This window comes from Gigantopelta aegis, chromosome 5 (genome assembly GCF_016097555.1).
Source record: "Gigantopelta aegis isolate Gae_Host chromosome 5, Gae_host_genome, whole genome shotgun sequence".
In the NCBI taxonomy this organism is placed as follows: domain Eukaryota; kingdom Metazoa; phylum Mollusca; class Gastropoda; order Neomphalida; family Peltospiridae; genus Gigantopelta; species Gigantopelta aegis.
In genome coordinates this window covers 13,161,941-13,185,191 of record NC_054703.1, presented here as the reverse complement: position 1 = coordinate 13,185,191, position 23,251 = coordinate 13,161,941, and positions in this window count along the sequence as shown.

Sequence of the window (23,251 nt, the reverse complement as noted above, 5' to 3'; positions counted from 1 at the left end):
AAACTTAAATTTAAATTTTTGAAAAACAAAAAAATCTAAAACTGTAAAATTTTGCATTTTAGATATGATAAGTGGAGGCTTAGTAAAGATATGGTGACTGAATTCATGATACATTATTAGAAATGTGTCAGAGGGATGGTGAAAGTCACAAAATTGGGGCCATTTGCAACAAATGTTTACACACTAATTTCAGGGGAAATTAGACATGATAGGCCTCATATTCAATTTTGACCTGCTGTATTTACTTAATCTACATCATTTACTGTATTAGACATGTAGCCACTTTGTAAAAGGCAAAACAGTCCATATAAATGCATATTAATATGAATATGCCCTACAGATATTACTTAGGTATACACCATAATATTTTTTGTTGTTGACAACTTTGAAAATGAAGATTTTGTTACAAAATGCTGATATAAATCCTACCAAGAGGTACTTGCACCATATTTTTCAGTTTCCAGTGATAACTGTTAACAAGTGTAGTCATGTGCCAGTGTCTGGGATACCTCAGTGTAGTATTTCTTGATTGGAAGGATGTTTGTAGTAATGACCACTGAATATGCATTATGGATTATTCTGCCATATGTATTACAAGCCAAATGTTAACCTTTTTGGCACATTTTCTGCAATAAACTTGACAAGTATACCAGCATCTGATTACTGAACACAATAAATACATTCAGACAGCATAGAATATTAGCCTATTAGATTTTTTAAGGATAAAAGACAATTTTTGAAAAATGACTGAAGTGTGTAATTTACATAAATGTAGGTGAAATGTATTATTAGAGTACTTAATCTTGTTAAAAACTGTATACTATTTATTTAAAGTGTTTAATTACATTTAGTAGTGATATATTCATTATATTTAGATCTTCTGTCCAATTGCAATAATTGAGAACTCATTAAAATTCAATATGTAAAAAAAATTAAAATCACAATATTGACTAACAAAATCCAACTTTTGCTCTTTTTTACCAAATTATTAGCTCAAAACTGTTAAAAAATATTGCAACAACCTGTAGTAACATCAGAGGTCATTTTATGCTATTTTGGAGGATACTGAAATTTAAAAGTTGAAAATTTTAATTTTAATTTTTAATAATAACAATAAAATATTTAGAAAATAAATAAATTAGTTTTCATATTCCTTGTGGTATGCACAATCAGTCTGTGTAATTTCACCTCTCTGGTTATAATACTTTCATCAGAATCAAGCATTTAACCGGTGTAATGTGAGAACTATATCAGGCCTCAGACCACAATTAATTTCGCTATATGTTTCTATATAGCCTTAGTGGCTATAACATTTTTATTAATATCAGCAGGCCCGTGAAGTTTTGTATGTACCTTTGCCTGCATGGGGGACACATACCCTGAAAAGGACAACCCCTGTTGTCCAGCTCTTTCTCCCAGCATATTGGTTGAAACAGACACACCCTCTAAACCAGGCCGGAGTACACCCATTTTACACAAAAAGCACTACTTTTGCATGGGCCGGAATTACCACAAACAAGTCTTCAATGTCAGCAAGTTACACATGTTTACAAACTACATGCTATCCCCTGTCACTTCAGTCAAACAGTTGCCACTTCATAGCTGTCTGCCATGAAATAATCACAGTCAAACAGCAGACTACTTGCGCGGTGAAACTTCCGGATTTTGGACAACCAAATGGGAAGATAACTGTAATCTGAGGCCATATGGTTAAGGACCACTCAGATTTTGAGTGAGTAAACCCGCTGTCGCCACTTCATGGGCTACTCTTTTTCGATCAGCAGCATGGGATTTTTTATATGCACCATCCCACAGACAGGGTAGTACATACCACGGCCTTTGATATACCAGTCGTGGTGCACTGGCTGAGGTGGAAATAAAGTTAAAGTCTGTTTTGTTTAATGACACAACTAGAGCAGATTGATTTATCAATCATCGGCTATGGGATGTCAAACATTCGGTACTTCTGACATATAGTCTTATAGAGGAACCCGCTATTTTTTTTTCATTAGCAGCAATTAATTTTTATATGCACCTTTCTATAGACAGGATATCACATATCACGGCTTTTGTTACACCAGTCGTTGTGCAGCTGGCTGGAACGAGAAATAGCCCCATGGGCCCAATGACGGGGTTGGATGTCTGATCGATCGCGCAGCAGCCGAGCACTTTACCACTGGACCACGTCCCGTTCCGAGGTGGAGATACGGGCAACTCCGGGATACTATATTCTATACATCGCTGTGTATATTGAACTTTTTACACTGCTTTCCATGCGGGCAACTCCGCAATACTATATTCTATACATCGCTGTGTATTATGAACGTTTTACACTACTTTCCATACGGGCAACTCCGCAATACTATATTCTATACATCGCTGTTTATTTTGAACTTTTTACACTGCTTTCCAAACGGGCAACTCCGCGATGCTATATTCTATACATCGCTGTGTATTTTGAACTTTTTACACTGCTTTCCATGAGGGCAACTCCGCAATACTATATTCTATACATCGCTGTGTATTTTGAACTTTTTACACTGCTTTCCATGCGGTCAACTCCGCGATACTATATTCTATACATCGCTGTGTATTTTGAACTTTTTACACTGCTTTCCATGCGGGCAACTCCGCAAAAATATATTCTATACATCGCTGTGTATTTTGAACTTTTTACACTGCTTTCCATAAGGGCAACTCCGCGATACTATATTCTATATATCGCTGTGTATTTTGAACTTTTTACACTACTTTCCATACGGGCAACTCCGCAATAATATATTCTATACATTTCTGTGTATTTTGAACTTTTTACACTGCTTTCCATACGGGCAACTCCGCAATAATATATTCTATACATAGCTGTGTATTTTGATATTTTTACACTGCTTTCCATACGGGCAACTCCGTGATACTATATTCTATACATCGCTGTATATATTTAACTTTTTACACTGCTTTCCATACGGGCAACTCCGCGATACTATATTCTATACATCGCTGTGTATTTTGAACTTTTTACACTGCTTTCCATGCGGGCAACTCCGCAAAAATATATTCTATACATCGCTGTGTATTTTGAACTTTTTACACTGCTTTCCATAAGGGCAACTCCGCGATACTATATTCTATATATCGCTGTGTATTTTGAACTTTTTACACTACTTTCCATACGGGCAACTCCGCAATAATATATTCTATACATCGCTGTGTATTTTGACCTTTTTACACTGCTTTCCATACGGGCAACTCCGCAATAATATATTCTATAGCTGTGTATTTTGATATTTTTACACTGCTTTCCATACGGGCAACTCCGTGATACTATATTCTATACATCGCTGTGTATTTTGATCTTTTTACACTGCTTTCCATACGGGCAACTCCGTGATACTATATTCTATACATCGCTGATATTTTGAACTTTTTACACTGCTTTCCATACGGGCAACTCCGCGATACTATATTCTATACATCGCTGTGTATTTTGAACTTTTTACACTGCTTTCCATGCGGGCAACTCCGCAAAAATATATTCTATACATCGGTGTATTTTGAACTTTTTACACTGCTTTCCATGCGGGCAACTCCGCGAAAATATATTCTATACATCGCTGTGTATTTTGAACTTTTTACACTGCTTTCCATACGGGCAACTCCGCAATAATATATTCTATACATCGCTGTGTATTTTGAACTTTTTACACTGCTTTCCATACGGGCAACTCCGCAATAATATATTCTATACATCGCTGTGTATTTTGAACTTTTTACACTGCTTTCCATACGGGCAACTTTACTATATTCTATACATCGCTGGAACTTTTTACACTGCTTTCCATGCGGGCAAAATATATATTCTATACATCGCTGATACTATATTCTATATATCGCTGTGTATTTTGAACTTTTTACACTGCTTTCCATACGGGCAACTCCGCAATAATATATTCTATACATCGCTGTGTATTTTGAACTTTTTACACTGCTTTCCATAAGGGCAACTCCGCGATACTATATTCTATATATCGCTGTGTATTTTGAACTTTTTACACTACTTTCCATACGGGCAACTCCGCGATACTATATTCTATACATCGCTGTGTATTTTAACTTTTTACACTGCTTTCCATGCGGGCAACTCCGCAAAAATATATTCTATACATCGCTGTGTATTTTGAACTTTTTACACTGCTTTCCATACGGGCAACTCCGCAATAATATATTCTATACATCGCTGTGTATTTTGAACTTTTTACACTGCTTTCCATACGGGCAACTCCGCAATAATATATTCTATACATCGCTGTGTATTTTGAACTTTTTACACTGCTTTCCATACGGGCAACGATACTATATTCTATACATCGCTGTATATATTTAACTTTTTACACTGCTTTCCCGGGCAACTCCGCGATACTATATTCTATACATCGCTGTGTATTTTGAACTTTTTACACTGCTTTCCATCGGTCAACTCCGCGATACTATATTCTATACATCGCTGTGTATTTTGAACTTTTTACACTGCTTTCCATACGGGCAACTCCGCAATAATATATTCTATACATCGCTGTGTATTTTGAACTTTTTACACTGCTTTCCATACGGGCAACTCCGCTATATTCTATACATCGCTGTGTATTTTGAACTTTTTACACTGCTTTCCATACGGGCAACTCCGCAATAATATATTCTATACATCGCTGTGTATTTTGACCTTTTTACACTGCTTTCCATACGGGCAACTCCGCGATACTATATTCTATACATCGCTGTGTATTTTGAACTTTTTACACTGCTTTCCATGCGGGCAACTCCGCAAAAATATATTCTATACATCGCTGTGTATTTTGAACTTTTTACACTGCTTTCCATAAGGGCAACTCCGCGATACTATATTCTATATATCGCTGTGTATTTTGAACTTTTTACACTACTTTCCATACGGGCAACTCCGCAATAATATATTCTATACATCGCTGTGTATTTTGAACTTTTTACACTGCTTTCCATACGGGCAACTCCGCAATAATATATTCTATACATAGCTGTGTATTTTGATATTTTTACACTGCTTTCCATACGGGCAACTCAGTGATACTATATTCTATACATCGCTGTATATATTTAACTTTTTACACTGCTTTCCATACGGGCAACTCCGCGATACTATATTCTATACATCGCTGTGTATTTTGAACTTTTTACACTGTTTTCCATGCGGTCAACTCCGCGATACTATATTCTATACATCGCTGTGTATTTTGAACTTTTTACACTGCTTTCCATGCGGGCAACTCCGCAAAAATATATTCTATACATCGCTGTGTATTTTGAACTTTTTACACTGCTTTCCATAAGGGCAACTCCGCGATACTATATTCTATATATCGCTGTGTATTTTGAACTTTTTACACTACTTTCCATACGGGCAACTCCGCAATAATATATTCTATACATCGCTGTGTATTTTGAACTTTTTACACTGCTTTCCATACGGGCAACTCCGCAATAATATATTCTATACATAGCTGTGTATTTTGATCTTTTTACACTGCTTTCCATACGGGCAACTCCGTGATACTATATTCTATACATCGCTGTATATATTTAACTTTTTACACTGCTTTCCATACGGGCAACTCCGCGATACTATATTCTATACATCGCTGTGTATTTTGAACTTTTTACACTGCTTTCCATGCGGTCAACTCCGCGATACTATATTCTATACATCGCTGTGTATTTTGAACTTTTTACACTGCTTTGCATGCGGGCAACTTCGCAAAAATATATTCTATACATCGCTGTGTATTTTGAACTTTTTACACTGCTTTCCATAAGGGCAACTCCGCGATACTATATTCTATATATCGCTGTGTATTTTGAACTTTTTACACTACTTTCCATACGGGCAACTCCGTGATACTATATTCTATACATCGCTGTATATATTTAACTTTTTACACTGCTTTCCATGCGGTCAACTCCGCGATACTATATTCTATACATCGCTAAGTATTTTGAACTTTTTACACTGCTTTCCATGCGGGCAACTCCGCAATAATATATTCTATACATCGCTGTGTATTTTGAAATTTTTACACTGCTTTCCATCCGGGCAACTCCGCAATAATATATTCTATACATCGCTGTTTATTTTGAACTTTTTACACTGCTTCCCATACGGGCAACTCCGCAATAATAAATTCTATACATCGCTGTTTATTTTGAACTTTTTACACTGCTTTCCATGCGGGCAACTCCGCGATACTATATTCTATACATCGCTGTGTATTTTGAACTTTTTACACTGCTTTCCATGCGGGCAACTCCGCAAAAATATATTCTATACATCGCTGTGTATTTTGAACTTTTTACACTGCTTTCCATAAGGGCAACTCCGCGATACTATATTCTATATATCGCTGTGTATTTTGAACTTTTTACACTACTTTCCATACGGGCAACTCCGCAATAATATATTCTATACATCGCTGTGTATTTTGAACTTTTTACACTGCTTTCCATACGGGCAACTCCGCAATAATATATTCTATACATAGCTGTGTATTTTGATCTTTTTACACTGCTTTCCATACGGGCAACTCCGTGATACTATATTCTATACATCGCTGTATATATTTAACTTTTTACACTGCTTTCCATGCGGTCAACTCCGCGATACTATATTCTATACATCGCTGTGTATTTTGAACTTTTTACACTGCTTTCCATACGGGCAACTCTGCAATAATATATTCTATACATCGCTGTGTATTTTGAACTTTTTACACTGCTTTCCATGCGGGCAACTCCGCAATAATATATTCTATACATCGCTGTTTATTTTGAACTTTTTACACTGCTTCCCATACGGGCAACTCCGCAATAATATATTCTATACATCGCTGTTTATTTTGAACTTTTTACACTGCTTTCCATGCGGGCAACTCCGCAATAATATATTTTATACATCGCTGTGTATATTGAACTGTTTACACTGCTTTCCATGCGGGTAACTCCGCAATAATATATTTTATACATCGCTCTGTATATTGAACTTTTTACACTGCTTTCCATACGGGTAACTCCGCGATACTATATTCTATACCTCGCTGTGTATATTGAACTTTTTACACTGCTTTCCATGCGGGCAACTCCGCAATAATATTTTCTATACCTCACTGTGTATTTTGATCTTTTTGCACTGCTTTCCATACGGGCAACTCCGCAATAATATATTCTATACATCGCTGTTTATTTTGAACTTTTTACACTGCTTTCCATGCGGGTAACTCCGCAATAATATATTCTATACATCGCTGTTTATTTTGAACTTTTTACACTGCTTTCCATGCGGGCAACTCCGCAATAATATATTCTATACATCGCTGTGTATTTTGAACTTTTTACACTGCTTTCCATGCGGGCAACTCCGCAATAATATATTCTATACATCACTGTGTATTTTGAACCTTTTACACTGCTTTCCATGCGGGCAACTCCGCGATAATATATTCTATACATCGCTGTGTATTTTGAACTTTATACACTGCTTTCCATGCGGGCAACTCCGCGATAATATATTCTATACATCCATGTGTATTTTGTACTTTTTACACTGCTTTCCATGCGGGCAACTCCGAAATAATATATTCTATACCTCGTTTTGCATCAGCCGACCGCTTTATCATTGGACCGGGTTGGGGATAAGGGCAACTTAGCGAGAATACATTCTATATATATATATATATATATATATATATATATATATATATATATATATATATATATATATATATATATATATATATATGTGTGTTGCTGTGTATACTGAACATTTTACACTGGACAACTTCGCGATACTATATTCTATACATCGCTGTGTATATTGAACCTTTTACATTTCTTTCCATACGACCAATTCCGCGATAATATGTCCTATACTTCGCTGTGTATACTGAACTTTGTACATTGCTCTCCATACGGGCAACTTCACGATAATATATTCTGTACATGTATCGCTGTATATATTGAACTTTTTACACCGCTCTCCATAAACCATATTGGAACGGTCAATACAATTTCGGCGCGAAGTCCCCAAACTTATTAAATCTGTCTCCCTCTTTTCGAAATGCCATCCAAGAGTTGCACACCTCTCGTCAGATGACACGGCTGCGGTCCGCCCCCTTGACCGACGGGATTTGATGAGTAAATCTAATTAATCTGCAGATACAAGCCGAACAGCGTGACGTGACCTTGTTCTGCGCGCGCAAGCCTCGCTGTCAACTCCGACACCAGCGTGATTAAGGAGTCACGAGAGAATTGGCGCGAAAATGGCGGAAGACGTAAAAATGGCTGAAGCGGCAGCTAATTTCGTCCTCTCGTGGATTTCTGCTTTGCAATTAAGAAGTGACACAAAGTATAGGGTGTCAGTGGTAGGTCAGAAAAAAATCTGAATATTGAAATACAGAGTTAATTTGTCGATTAATTTCCCGTTGTGTTTGTCTCAGGTTGGCCTCTGTTTTTTTGTGATCTGGTTATCTCAGTGCATTATGTGCGTCAATCTGGTTTCTGTTCTTCATATCCCCTCATTAGGTTACCAAGGTGTATTAATTACGCACATTACAGATCGATATGATGAATAGGTTGTTTTGTTTAATGACACCACTAGAGCACACTGACGTATTAATCATCGGCTATTGGATGTCAAACATTTGGTAATTTTGACATATATACATGTAGTCTTAGAGAGGAAAAAAAGTTTGTTTTGTTTAACGACACCAATAGAACACATTGATTTATTCATCATCGGCTATTGAATGTTAAACACATGGTAATTTTGACAGACATAGAGGGGAAACCCACTACATTTTTTCATTAGTTGTAAGGGATTTTTTATATGCACCATCCCACAGACAGGATAGCACATACCACGGCCTTGACGAGAAATAACTTAATCGGCCCACCGACGGGGATCGATCCCACACCGACCGCGCATCAAGCGAGCGCTTTACCACTAAGCTACGTCCCGCCCCTCTTAGAGAGGAAACCCGCCACATGTTTTCATCAGTCGCAAAGGAACTTTTATATGCACCATTCCATGGACAGGATAACACATACCACGGCCTTTGATATAACAGACTGGGTCGATCATGTACGATATGAATAGTCTGATCCATTTGTCTACGAAGAATGTAGATTCCATACGTCATGTATGTACCTTTAAATTAGGTCATATGATTTCTAAGGGAACATGATCAGCATTGTAATGAATGGTGATAAAACATACGTACGCACGCACGCACGCACATACACACGTACACGCACGTACGCACGCACACACACATACACATACGATTCAGTAAACGAGGATCGATTTATGAACTTGAAGAAAGTTTGTTTTGTTTGACGATACCACTAGAGCACATTGATTTACTAATCACCAAATAGCCGTGGTATAAAATGTGCTGGGGTGTCATTAAACTAACATTCCTTTCCTTTCTCCCACTAACTATACGAAGTATTGAAATAACCATATGTTAGACACCAAATAGCCGTGGTTTAAAATGTGTTGGAGTGTCGTGAAACAGACATTCCTTTTCGTTCTCTCACTATCTAGACCAAGTGTCAATATAACCATATGTTAGACACCAAATAGCTCTAATTTAAAATGTGTTGGAGTGTCGTGAAACAGACATTCCTTTTCGTTCTCTCACTATCTAGACCAAGTGTCAATATAACCATATGTTAGACACCAAATAGCTCTAATTTAAAATGTGTTGGAGTGTCGAGAAACAGACATTCCTTTCCGTTCTCTCACTATCTAGACCAAGTGTCAATATAACCATATGTTAGACACCAAATAGCTCTAATTTAAAATGTGTTGGAGTGTCGTGAAACAGACATTCCTTTCCGTTCTCTCACTATCTAGACCAAGTGTCAATATAACCATATGTTAGACACCAAATAGCTCTAATTTAAAATGTGTTGGAGTGTCGTGAAACAGACATTCCTTTTCGTTCTCTCACTATCTAGACCAAGTGTCAATATAACCATATGTTAGACACCAAATAGCTCTAATTTAAAATGTGTTGGAGTGTCGTGAAACAGACATTCCTTTCCGTTCTCTCACTATCTAGACCAAGTGTCAATATAACCATATGTTAGACACCAAATAGCTCTAATTTAAAATGTGTTGGAGTGTCGTGAAACAGACATTCCTTTTCGTTCTCTCACTATCTAGACCAAGTGTCAATATAACCATATGTTAGACACCAAATAGCTCTAATTTAAAATGTGTTGGAGTGTCGTGAAACAGACATTCCTTTCCGTTCTCTCACTATCTAGACCAAGTGTCAATATATAACCATATGTTAGACACCAAATAGCTCTAATTTAAAATGTGTTGGAGTGTCGTGAAACAGACATTCCTTTTCGTTCTCTCACTATCTAGACCAAGTGTCAATATAACCATATGTTAGACACCAAATAGCTCTAATTTAAAATGTGTTGGAGTGTCGTGAAACAGACATTCCTTTCCGTTCTCTCACTATCTAGACCAAGTGTCAATATAACCATATGTTAGACACCAAATAGCTCTAATTTAAAATGTGTTGGAGTGTCGAGAAACAGACATTCCTTTCCGTTCTCTCACTATCTAGACCAAGTGTCAATATAACCATATGTTAGACACCAAATAGCTCTAATTTAAAATGTGTTGGAGTGTCGTGAAACAGACATTCCTTTCCGTTCTCTCACTATCTAGACCAAGTGTCAATATAACCATATGTTAGACACCAAATAGCTCTAATTTAAAATGTGTTGGAGTGTCGTGAAACAGACATTCCTTTCCGTTCTCTCACTATCTAGACCAAGTGTCAATATAACCATATGTTAGACACCAAATAGCTCTAATTTAAAATGTGTTGGAGTGTCGTGAAACAGACATTCCTTTCCGTTCTCTCACTATCTAGACCAAGTGTCAATATAACCATATGTTAGACACCAAATAGCTCTAATTTAAAATGTGTTGGAGTGTCGTGAAACAGACATTCCTTTCCGTTCTCTCACTATCTAGACCAAGTGTCAATATAACCATATGTTAGACACCAAATAGCTCTAATTTAAAATGTGTTGGAGTGTCGTGAAACAGACATTCCTTTCCGTTCTCTCACTATCTAGACCAAGTGTCAATATAACCATATGTTAGACACCAAATAGCTCTAATTTAAAATGTGTTGGAGTGTCGTGAAACAGACATTCCTTTGAAACAGACATTCCTTTCCGTTCTCTCACTATCTAGACCAAGTGTCAATATAACCATATGTTAGACACCAAATAGCTCTAATTTAAAATGTGTTGGAGTGTCGTGAAACAGACATTCCTTTCCATTCTCTCACTAGCTAGACCAAGTGTCAATATAACCATATGTTAGACACCAAATAGCTCTAGTTCAAAATGTGTTGGAGTGTCATTAAACAAACAATCATTTCCTTTCTCTCACTATCTAGACCAAGTGTCAATATAACCATATGTTAGACAAAAAATAGCCCTAGTTTAAAATGTGTTGGGGTGTCGTGAAACAGACATTCCCTTCGTTCTCTTTCAGTAAATAGATGGTTTACTGCACAGTAGTGGCGGTCACACAGAAGCCATGTTTAGTGACGTCATCAAGCCTGTCACTCCCACAGCACCAATAATTTCTCGTCTTTTAAACTATGTCATTTCTTCCTGGAGATTAGCGTGGCCTCTGGGAAATATCGACTAGTGTGATCAACATGTTGACATGCTTGACAATTTAAATCGCTAAACACGCCAGCTTTCGAAATTTAATCTTAGAATGATATTGTGAACACGAAAAGGGCGGGGTTTAGGTTAACGCAAAGGGGTGGGGGGGGGGGGATGATGCAGACTCCGGAAATTGGAAAGTGCACCATACCCCTGGGGGTTGGACAACATGCAGCGAGAACAGAGCTGTGAGCAGAAGACGTTGAAGATGGTCTCGGTGGACGGTGGTGTCGTGCTTAATCCGTCGGATATAAGGCTGGTAGGTACAGGGTACGCAGCCCGGTACAGGCTCTCACCCAGAGCGAGTTTTAACGACTCAATGGGTAGGTGTAAGACCACTACACCCTCTTCTCTCTCTCTCTCTCTCTCTCTCTCTCTCTCTCTCTCTCTCTCTCTCTCTCTCTCTCTCTCTCTCTCTCTCTCTCTCTCTCTCGCTCTCTCTCTCTCTCTCTCTCTCTTTCTCTGACCACTAACAACTAACCCACTGTCCTGGACAGACAGCCCAGATAGCTGAGGGGTATGTGTGTGTGTGTGTGTGTGAGTGTGTGTGTGTGTGTGCGTTTGTATGTGTGTGTGTGCGTGTGTGTGTGTGTGTGTGTCCAGGATAGCGTGCCTGAATCTTAATTAGATATAAGCACGAAAATAAGTTGAAATGACATGAAATTTAAAATGTTAAAGTGACAGACTAGTTATTAGACACTAGGACATATTTTTCATTGTTAAAGGGTGTGTACCACCAAATCAAATCGCATAGACGATAATATTGTTGTTGTTTTTGTTTTTTTTTTTTTTAACGACACCACTAGATAACATTGATTTATGCCGGTGTATGTGCTACCTTGTCTGTGGGATGGTGCATATAAAAGATCCCTTGCTGCTAATCGGAAAGAGCAGTCCATTGTGTGGCAGTGGGTTTCCTCTCTCAATATCTGCGTGGTCCTTAATCATATGTCTGACGCCATATAACCGTAACTAAAATGTGCTGAGTGCGTCGTTAAAGAAAACATTGCTTCTTTCCCAATAGATATATATATATATATATACTGAACAAAATAAGAAACTTCCGCTAACTTTACTTGAACATAACTTGATGAAAACAAACCGGGGGAATAATCGTTATATATGCGTTTAAAGAGTGTTCCATGATGCATCGTTTGGTGCAAAAATCATGGCAAATAGCTTAACAGAAACTGGGAGAAATTTTGACCAAGTGTGGTAGGGGTTAAAAAAAAAAACACCCACTTAATAACGGGTATGACCACCTCTTGAATTGACCACTGCAGTGCATCGCAGGCGCATAGAATTGACTAAAGTGTTGATTTCTGCCTGTGGAATATTGTTCCATTCCTGAATGAGCGCTTGACGAAGTTCGTTGACGTTAGCGGGTGGGTTGGGACGACGCTTCAATCGTCTGTCCAGACTATCCCAGACATGCTCGATGGGGTTGAGATCAGGACTTTTAGCGGGCCAGTCATCAAGGAAATCAATGTTATTTGTCCTAAGAAAATTTACAGTGTCTCTCGCTGTATGAGAGGTGGCATTATCATGCTGAAAAATCGAGATGTTGGCGTTGTTATGGAACAGAGGAATGACGTGATGAGCGAGAATGTCATCGCAGTAACGTTGAGCATTTAAATTGCCATCAATGACGACTAGTGGTCAACGATAACCATGGGCAATGGATGCCCAGACCATGACAGAACCCCCACCCCCGAAACGATCTCGTTCAAGAACACAACAGTCAGCATAGCGTTCATTTCTCCTACGGTAGACGCGCACCCTGCCATCGCCACGTTGTAAAGAAAATCTGGATTCATCCGAAAAAAGAACGGTATTACAGCGTCGCCGTATCCAACAAGTGTGTACACGTGCCCAATTAAGACGATTTAGACGATGACGTTGCGTTAAAACGCATCCGACGTAAGGACGTCGTGCATGTAAACCGTTCTCCCGCACACGATTATGAACAGTTTGCCCACTGATTCGGTTATTGTGAAGCCCAGGTGTGTTAGCAGCAGTAGCAGTGGCAGTTTGAATCGATTGCGCAAATGCGTGTTCATGATATAGCGGTCTTGACCACGCGTTGTAACACGCGGACGTCCACGAGGTGGTAAGTCGTTGGTGCTTCCTGTCGTTCGAAATCTTACGCGAAGATTTCGTATTGCTCGACTAGAACTCCCAACATGCCTTGCAACGTCTTCTGTCGACATGCCAGCATCAAGCATGCCAATCGCTCGTTCGCGTAAATTATTGGGTATTCTTGGCATACTAAAAATGCTACAATGTAAAAAAACTTATTTTTTTTACAAATTTTGAAGCGTTTTCGTTCACTTGACAACAATGTCAGTAAGACAAGTGAAACAAATTGACCGAATACTACACGGGACATGTCGAACCATGCATGCATGTGCAAATTGAATTTCACGTTGTCGACGATTAACAGTGCAAAAATAATCGATAAATTTCATGAATCCTGATAATACAGCTCAAGGCTAATATACTACCTATATAATTTCATTACACAATGAATTCTTTAACACAACAAATACTATATGTACAAATCGGAAGTTTCTTTATTTGTTCAGTATATATATATATATATATACATATACATACACATACACATACACATACACACACACACACACACACACACACACACACACACACACACACACACATACAGATATATATATATATATATATATATATATATATATATACATATACATATACATATACATATACACATACATATTAATAATAATAATAATAATAATAATAATAACTATAAACTAGTACATTTTATGATTAATATTTCAATGTTTCTTAAGACGAACAACTGCAAAAAATTATCTAAACGGGTTCATTGTTTCGACCTCAATCCACCCCAAAATCCACCCCAACCCCCACCCCACTCCCACCCCACCTAATCTAGCCCAAGTGAAGCGCCTGATTCAATCCAGATCCGGGGCGGGATGTAGGCCAGTGGTAAAGCGCTTGCGTGATGCGCAGTCAGTCTGGGATCGATCCCCGTCGGTTGGTTAATTGAGCTATTTCTCGTTTTAGCCAGTGCAACTGACTGGCATACCAAAGGCTGTGGTGTGTGCTATACTGTCTGTGGGATAATGCATATACAAAATATATTGCATCCAATGGGGAAAAAAAATGTAGCAGGTTTCCTCTTTAAGACTGTCAAAATTACCAATCGTTTCATATACAATAGCCGATGATTAATAAATCAATGTGCTCTAGTGGTGTCGTTACATGAAACAAACTTTTTTTTAAGTATTAAGACAGGTGGCCAAAATCTACGAATTTGATTCAATACAAACCAATACGATACCGTACGATACGATACGATTCGATACGGTACGGTACGATACGATTTGGTACGGTAAAGTACTGTAAGGTACGGTACGGTACGGTACGGTACGGTACGGTACGGTACGGTACGGTACGGTACGGTACGGTACGATAGAATACAATACAGTCTGTATTTCAACCATTGTATGTTTACACTGATTAAAGGCATACTGTCACAAACCACTGCCCTATTTAATGGTCTAACAAAGTATCACCTGAACAACAATAATTTGATTTGTCCGTAAATGTACTTTATTCAACCACCATTTATTAATGGCATTTTGTAAAACAAAACAAAAAAATTAATTATGGCAATGGTCCATAATTCAAAAACTAAAATTGCCGAGAGGGATGACATGGACTTCACTCCATCATGGTTCAGTTAAGGTAATGCAATAGCTAGATTTGGTTTCCAACAATTAATGTAATTTTTAGTTATTATCCATTTTTAGAGAAATAAGGTCCTTAAATCCGTGACAGTGTGCCTTTAATGTCTACACTAAAATCTAAAGTCAAATCCTTAAATCCGTGACAGTGTGCCTTTAATGTCTACACTAAAATCTAAAGTCAAATCCTTAAATCTGTGACAGTGTGCCTTTAAGGGAACAGATTCCCATTGGAATAATTTTAAAAAGCAAACATATGAACTAGTTATGACAGCAATAAACGACAGAGATTTTATACACATATCTGCATCATTTACCCACCACTAAAACCAAACAAAACCAGGACACATTTCTACGATTTATACAATAAATGTTGAACAAAATAAATAGTGACGTGCAACCAGTAAAAAAAAATATATCCCCCAAAATTGCATGAAATTATAATCTGTCACGTTAATGGATAAAACTTCCTCATTTTAGCGCATAACTGTAACTTATTTTCGTGTCATGTTTAATATTTTATTAGCTAAGTTCGTAATCTATTTTTGTGCAGTCATTTATTATTGATTCTCACAGACTTGATATAAAATAACAAACATTAAAATTATTATCCTTTTTCACATTTCTCTGGAGATTTTTATCTGAAATGTCATTCCACTGACAGAAAGATGTTTTTTGTTCGTTCACGTAATCTCTGTTTATACAAAATAAAGAATATTCTTCCTTTTACAAACCGGCCTCGGTGGCGTCGTGGTTAGGCCATCGATCTACAGACTGGTAGGTACTGGGTTCAGATCCCAGTCGAGGCATGGGATTTTTAATCTAGATACCGACTCCAAACCCTGAGTGGCTCAATGGATAGGTGTAAACTACTTGCACCGACCAGTGATCCATAACTGATTCAACAAAGGTCATGGTTTGTGCTATCCTGCCTGTGAGAAGCGCAAATAAAAAATCCCTTGCTGCTAATCGGAAAGAGTAGCCCATGTAGTGGCGACAGCGGGTTTCCTCTCAAAACTCTGTGTTGTCCTTAACCATATGTCTGACGCCATATAACCATAAATAAAATGTGTTGAGTGCGTCGTTAAATAAAACATTTCTTTCTTTCTTTTCCTTTCACAAATAAGGAATATTTCGTTCCGTTTATTTGCTAACAACTGAAATTAAGACTGCGTTCAGCATGAACAAAGAGGCGCCAACATTCGCGAATGATGATTTTGGTTCCAAGAAGCTCAAGTTCTTTATTGCTTTAAGTTTTACATGGGATCAGCTTTATGATAAAATCAGCATATATGATAAATAAACATAAGCACATGCATGTGTACACTATTTAATTGTTAAATTGTTTTCCTGCTTACATCCATTTAAAGTTCAAGCACGCTGTCCTGGACACGTAACTCACCCATCTGCTAACGGGAAAATGTGAAGACTATGTGTCAGAAAAAGTTAAGATTTTATTTTGTTTACGACACCACTAGAGCACATTGATTTATTAATCATCGGCTATTACACGACATTTCCTTGGTTTCTCTCCAATTCAACCAATCGGATATCAGCATTTCGATCGTCTTAATCGTGAAGACACACCAAAAAAGCGGTCTTAATAATAAGTCACTTGACCAAAATTACACAATTGCCCAGACATCATCGCCAAGAGCTGTACGAAAGACGTCAAAACAACTGGCGCGAACACGCAATGGCGCTTGTCCCGCCCATATCATTACCTATGAAATGCCGTCTAAATCCGTTAGAAGGTTTAAGACGTTTCTTCAGAAACAAATACGGGCTCCGCTTCGCTCCGCCCCTTCTTATTTCTGAAGAACCGTCTTAATGCCTTCTAACCTATACTTTGATGTCATATATTTGGTAATTTTGACATATTATTGTCTTCGAGAGGAAAACCCGCTACATTTTTCCATTAGTAGCAAGGAATCTTTTATATCTACCATCCCACAGACAGGATAGTACATACCACGGCCTTTGGTATACCAGTCGTGGTGCACTGGCTAGAACTAGAAATAGTCCAATGGGCCCACCGATGGGGATCGATCTCAGACCGACCGCGCCTTTGTCCCGCCCCTCCTATAAAATAAGTTAGAAGTGTGTATCGTCCACGTGTAGCTGATAATTAATTGGAGCAGTTGCGACCTTGCTAAAAAAAAAATGTACAGTGACTCAATTTATTATTTTTACCCTAATGCTGTTACGGATCCATTTAAATTGTATATGTATGTACAAGTACTCTTTTTGTCAGTTAAAGGGACTGACCTGAGTGTGCAGCCATTGTAAGATGTTTGCGATAACAGAGCCTTAAAGGGACTGTCCTGAGTGTGCAGCCATTGTAAGATGTTTGCGATAACAGAGCCTTAAAGGGACTGTCCTGAGTTTGCAGCCATTGTAAGATGTTTGCGATAACAGAGCCTTAAAGGGACTGTCCTGAGTTTGCAGCCATTGTAAGATGTTTGCGATAACAGAGCCTCAAAGGGACTGACCTGAGTTTGCAGCCATTGTAAGATGTTTGCGATAACAGACCTTAAAGGGACTGTCCTGAGTTTGCAGCCATTGTACGATGTACGCGATAACAGAGTCTTAAAGGGACTGTCCCGAGTTTGCAGCCATTGTAAGATGTTTGCGATAACAGAGCCTTAAAGGGACTGTCCTGAGTGTGCAGCCATTGTAAGATGTTTGCGATAACAGAGCCTTAAAGGGACTGTCCTGAGTTTGCAGCCATTGTAAGATGTTTGCGATAACAGAGCCTTAAAGGGACTGTCCTGAGTTTGCAGCCATTGTAAGATGTTTGCGATAACATAGCCTTAAAGGGACGGTCCCGAGTTTGCAGCCATTGTAAGATGTTTGCGATAACAGAGCCTTAAAGGGACTGTCCCGAGTTTGCAGCCATTGTAAGATGTTTGCGATAACAGAGTCTTAAAGGGACTGTCCTGAGTTTGCAGCCATTGTAAAATGTTTGCGATAACAGACCTTAAAGGGATTGTCCTGAGTTTGCAGCCATTGTACGATGTACGCGATAACAGAGTCTTAAAGGGACTGTCCCGAGTTTGCAGCCATTGTAAGATGTTTGCGATAACAGAGCCTTAAAGGGACTGTCCCGAGTTTGCAGCCATTGTAAGATGTTTGCGATAACAGAGTCTTAAAGGGACTGTCCTGAGTGTGCAGCCATTGTACGATGTTTGCGATAACAGAGCCTTAAAGGGACTGTCCCGAGTTTGCAGCCATTGTAAGATGTTTGCGATAACAGAGCCTTAAAGGGACTGTCCCGAGTTTGCAGCCATTGTAAGATGTTTGCGATAACAGAGTCTTAAAGGGACTGTCCTGAGTTTGCAGCCATTGTAAAATGTTTGCGATAACAGGCCTTAAAGGGACTGTCCTGAGTTTGCAGCCATTGTAAGATGTTTGCGATAACAGAGCCTTAAAGGGACTGTCCCGAGTTTGCAGCCATTGTAAGATGTTTGCGATAACAGAGCCTTAAAGGGACTGTCCCGAGTTTGCAGCCATTGTAAGATGTTTGCGATAACAGAGTCTTAAAGGGACTGTCCCGAGTTTGCAGCCATTGTAAGATGTTTGCGATAACAGAGCCTTAAAGGGACTGTCCTGAGTTTACAGCCATTGTAAGATATTTGCGATAACAGAGCCTTAAAGGGACTGTCCTGAGTTTGCAGCCATTGTAAGATGTTTGCGATAACAGAGTCTTAAAGGGACTGTCCCGAGTTTGCAACCATTGTAAGATGTTTGCGATAACAGTCTTGTTGGCGACTACTATTTCATACTAAACACATTTTCTGGTTTAGAATACCAGTGTCTGTATATCGAATGTGTTTGCGGTCATATACTAATGTTTATAGCACTCAGTTTTTACTTTCATTCGTGATATATTTTATTTCGTACCTACGAAATTATTGGGAGGTAAAATCCGGTCTGGGCTACTACAAGCATTAGGACAACAACAAACACCTTGTAAGTACAGACACTAATATTTTAAATAAGAAAATGTACTTCATTGGTATATTATGTCATCGAAAAGCCTCTATTGGTCGCAAACATTTTACAATGGTTGTAAACTCTGGACTGTCACTTTAATAAAAACGGAAAGGCAAAGAAGAAAAAATCAGAAAAAATAGTGCCGTCCATTTCCTTCTTTTTTTTAGGTACCATCGGTATTCTGGAGACATTCGGTATTTTTCTTTTAGATCTAATGCTAGGGAAAGACTATCAACTGCCAGCACAAAGGGGCGAGGCGTTGCCATCGTACAAGCTGCACTGTATGGTAGCATGGGATGTTGTATACGCACGGGGCGAGGCGTTGCCATCGTACAAGCTGCACTGTATGGTAGCAAGGGATGTTGTATATGCACGGGCGAGGCGTTGCCATCGTACAAGCTGCACTGTATAGTAGCAAGGGATCTTGTATATGCACGGGGCGAGGCGTTGCCATCGTACAAGCTGCACTGTATGGTAGCAAGGGATCTTGTATATGCACGGGGCGAGGCGTTGCCATCGTACAAACTGCACTGTATGGTAGCAAGGTATCTTGTATACGCACGGGGCGAGGCGTTGCCATCGTACAAGCTGCACTGTATGGTAGCAAGGGATCTTGTATATGCACGGGGCGAGGCGTTGCCATCGTACAAGCTGCACTGTATGGTAGCAAGGGATCTTGTATATGCACGGGGCGAGGCGTTGCCATCGTACAAGCTGCACTGTATGGTAGCAAGGGATCTTGTATATGCACGGGGCGAGGCGTTGCCATCGTACAAGCTGCACTGTATGGTAGCAAGGGATCTTGTATATGCACGGGGCGAGGCGTTGCCATCGTACAAGCTGCACTGTATGGTAGCAAGGGCATGCCTTGTATATGGTAGCAAGGGATCACGGGGCGAGGCGTTGCCATCGTACAAGCTGCACTGTATGGTAGCAAGGGATCTTGTATGCACGGGGCGAGGCGTTGCCATCGTACAAGCTGCACTGTATGGTAGCAAGGGATCTTGTATATGCACGGGGCGAGGCGTTGCCATCGTACAAGCTGCACTGTATGGTAGCAAGGGATCTTGTATATGCACGGGGCGAGGCGTTGCCATCGTACAAGCTGCACTGTATAGTAGCAAGGGATCTTGTATATGCACGGGCGAGGCGTTGCCATCGTACAATGCTGCATGTTGTATGCCATCGTAGCATGGTAGCAAGGGATGTTGTATATGCACGGGGCGAGGCGTTGCCATCGTACAAGCTGCACTGTATGGTAGCAAGGGATCTTGTATATGCACGGGGCGAGGCGTTGCCATCGTACAAGCTGCACTGTATGGTAGCAAGGGATCTTGTATATGCACGGGGCGAGGCGTTGCCATCGTACAAGCTGCACTGTATGGTAGCAAGGGATCTTGTATATGCACGGGGCGAGGCGTTGCCATCGTACAAGCTGCACTGTATGGTAGCAAGGGATCTTGCCAAGGGATCGTATACGCACGGGGCGAGGCGTTGCCATCGTACAAGCTGCACTGTATGGTAGCAAGGGATCTTGTATATGCACGGGGCGAGGCGTTGCCATCGTACAAGCTGCACTGTATGGTTAGCAAGGGATGTTGTATATGCACGGGGCGAGGCGTTGCCATCGTACAAGCTGCACTGTATAGTAGCAAGGGATCTTGTATATGCACGGGGCGAGGCGGGGCGAGGCGTTGCCATCGTACAAGCTGCACTGTATGGTAGCAAGGGATCTTGTATATGCACGGGGCGAGGCGTTGCCATCGTACAAGCTGCACTGTATGGTAGCAAGGGATCTTGTATATGCGCGGGGCGAGGCGTTGCCATCGTACAAGCTGCACTGTATGGTGCAAGGGATCTTGTATATGCACGGGGCGAGGCGTTGCCATCGTACAAGCTGCACTGTATGGTAGCAAGGGATCTTGTATATGCACGGGGCGAGGCGTTGCCATCGTACAAGCTGCACTGTATGGTAGCAAGGGATCTTGTATATGCACGGGGCGAGGCGTTGCCATCGTACAAGCTGCACTGTATGGTAGCAAGGGATCTTGTATATGCACGGGGCGAGGCGTTGCCATCGTAGCTGCACTGTATGGTAGCAAGGGATCTTGTATATGCACGGGGCGAGGCGTTGCCATCGTACAAGCTGCACTGTATGGTAGCAAGGGATCTTGTATATGCACGGGGCGAGGCGTTGCCATCGTACAAGCTGCACTGTATGGTAGCAAGGGATCTTGTATATGCACGGGGCGAGGCGTTGCCATCGTACAAGCTGCACTGTATGGTAGCAAGGGATCTTGTATATGCACGGGGCGAGGCGTTGCCATCGTACAAGCTGCACTGTATGGTAGCAAGGGATCTTGTATATGCACGGGGCGAGGCGTTGCCATCGTACAAGCTGCACTGTATGGTAGCAAGGGATCTTGTATATGCACGGGGCGAGGCGTTGCCATCGTACAAGCTGCACTGTATGGTAGCAAGGGATCTTGTATATAGCACGGGGCGAGGCGTTGCCATCCAAGCTGCACGTACAAGCTGCACGGGGCGAGGCGTTGCCATCGTACAAGCACGGGCGAGGCGTTGCCATCGTACAAGCTGCACTGTATGGTAGCAAGGGATCTTGTATATGCACGGGGCGAGGCGTTGCCATCGTACAAGCTGCACTGTATGGTAGCAAGGGATCTTGTATATGCACGGGGCGAGGCGTTGCCATCGTACAAGCTGCACTGTATGGTAGCAAGGGATCTTGTATATGCACGGGGCGAGGCGTTGCCATCGTACAAGCTGCACTGTATGGTTGCAAGGGATCTTGTATATGCACGGGGCGAGGCGTTGCCATCGTACAAGCTGCACTGTATGGTTGCAAGGGATCTTGTATATGCACGGGGCGAGGCGTTGCCATCGTACAAGCTGCACTGTATGGTAGCAAGGGATCTTGTATATACACGGGGCGAGGCGTTGCCATCGTACAAGCTGCACTGTATGGTAGCAAGGGATCTTGTATATACACGGGGCGAGGCGTTGCCATCGTACAAGCTGCACTGTATGGTAGCAAGGGATCTTGTATATGCACGGGGCGAGGCGTTGCCATCGTACAAGCTGCACTGTATGGTAGCAAGGGATCTTGTATATGCGCGGGGCGAGGCGTTGCCATCGTACAAGCTGCACTGTATGGTTGCAAGGGATCTTGTATATGCGCGGGGCGAGGCGTTGCCATCGTACAAGCTGCACTGTATGGTTGCAAGGGATCTTGTATATGCGCGGGGCGAGGCGTTGCCATCGTACAAGCTGCACTGTATGGTTGCAAGGGATCTTGTATATGCGCGGGGCGAGGCGTTGCCATCGTACAAGCTGCACTGTATGGTAGCAAGGGATCTTGTATATGCACGGGGCGAGGCGTTGCCATCGTACAAGCTGCACTGTATAGAAGCAAGGGATCTTGTATATACACGGGGCGAGGCGTTGCCATCGTACAAGCTGCACTGTATGGTAGCAAGGGATCTTGTATATACACGGGGCGAGGCGTTGCCATCGTACAAGCTGCACTGTATGGTAGCAAGGGATCTTGTATATACACGGGGCGAGGCGTTGCCATCGTACAAGCTGCACTGTATGGTAGTAAGGTATGTTGTATATGCACGGGCGAAGCGTTGCCATCGATCAATCCCCGTCAGTGGGCCCATTGCGCTATTTCTCGCTCCAACCAA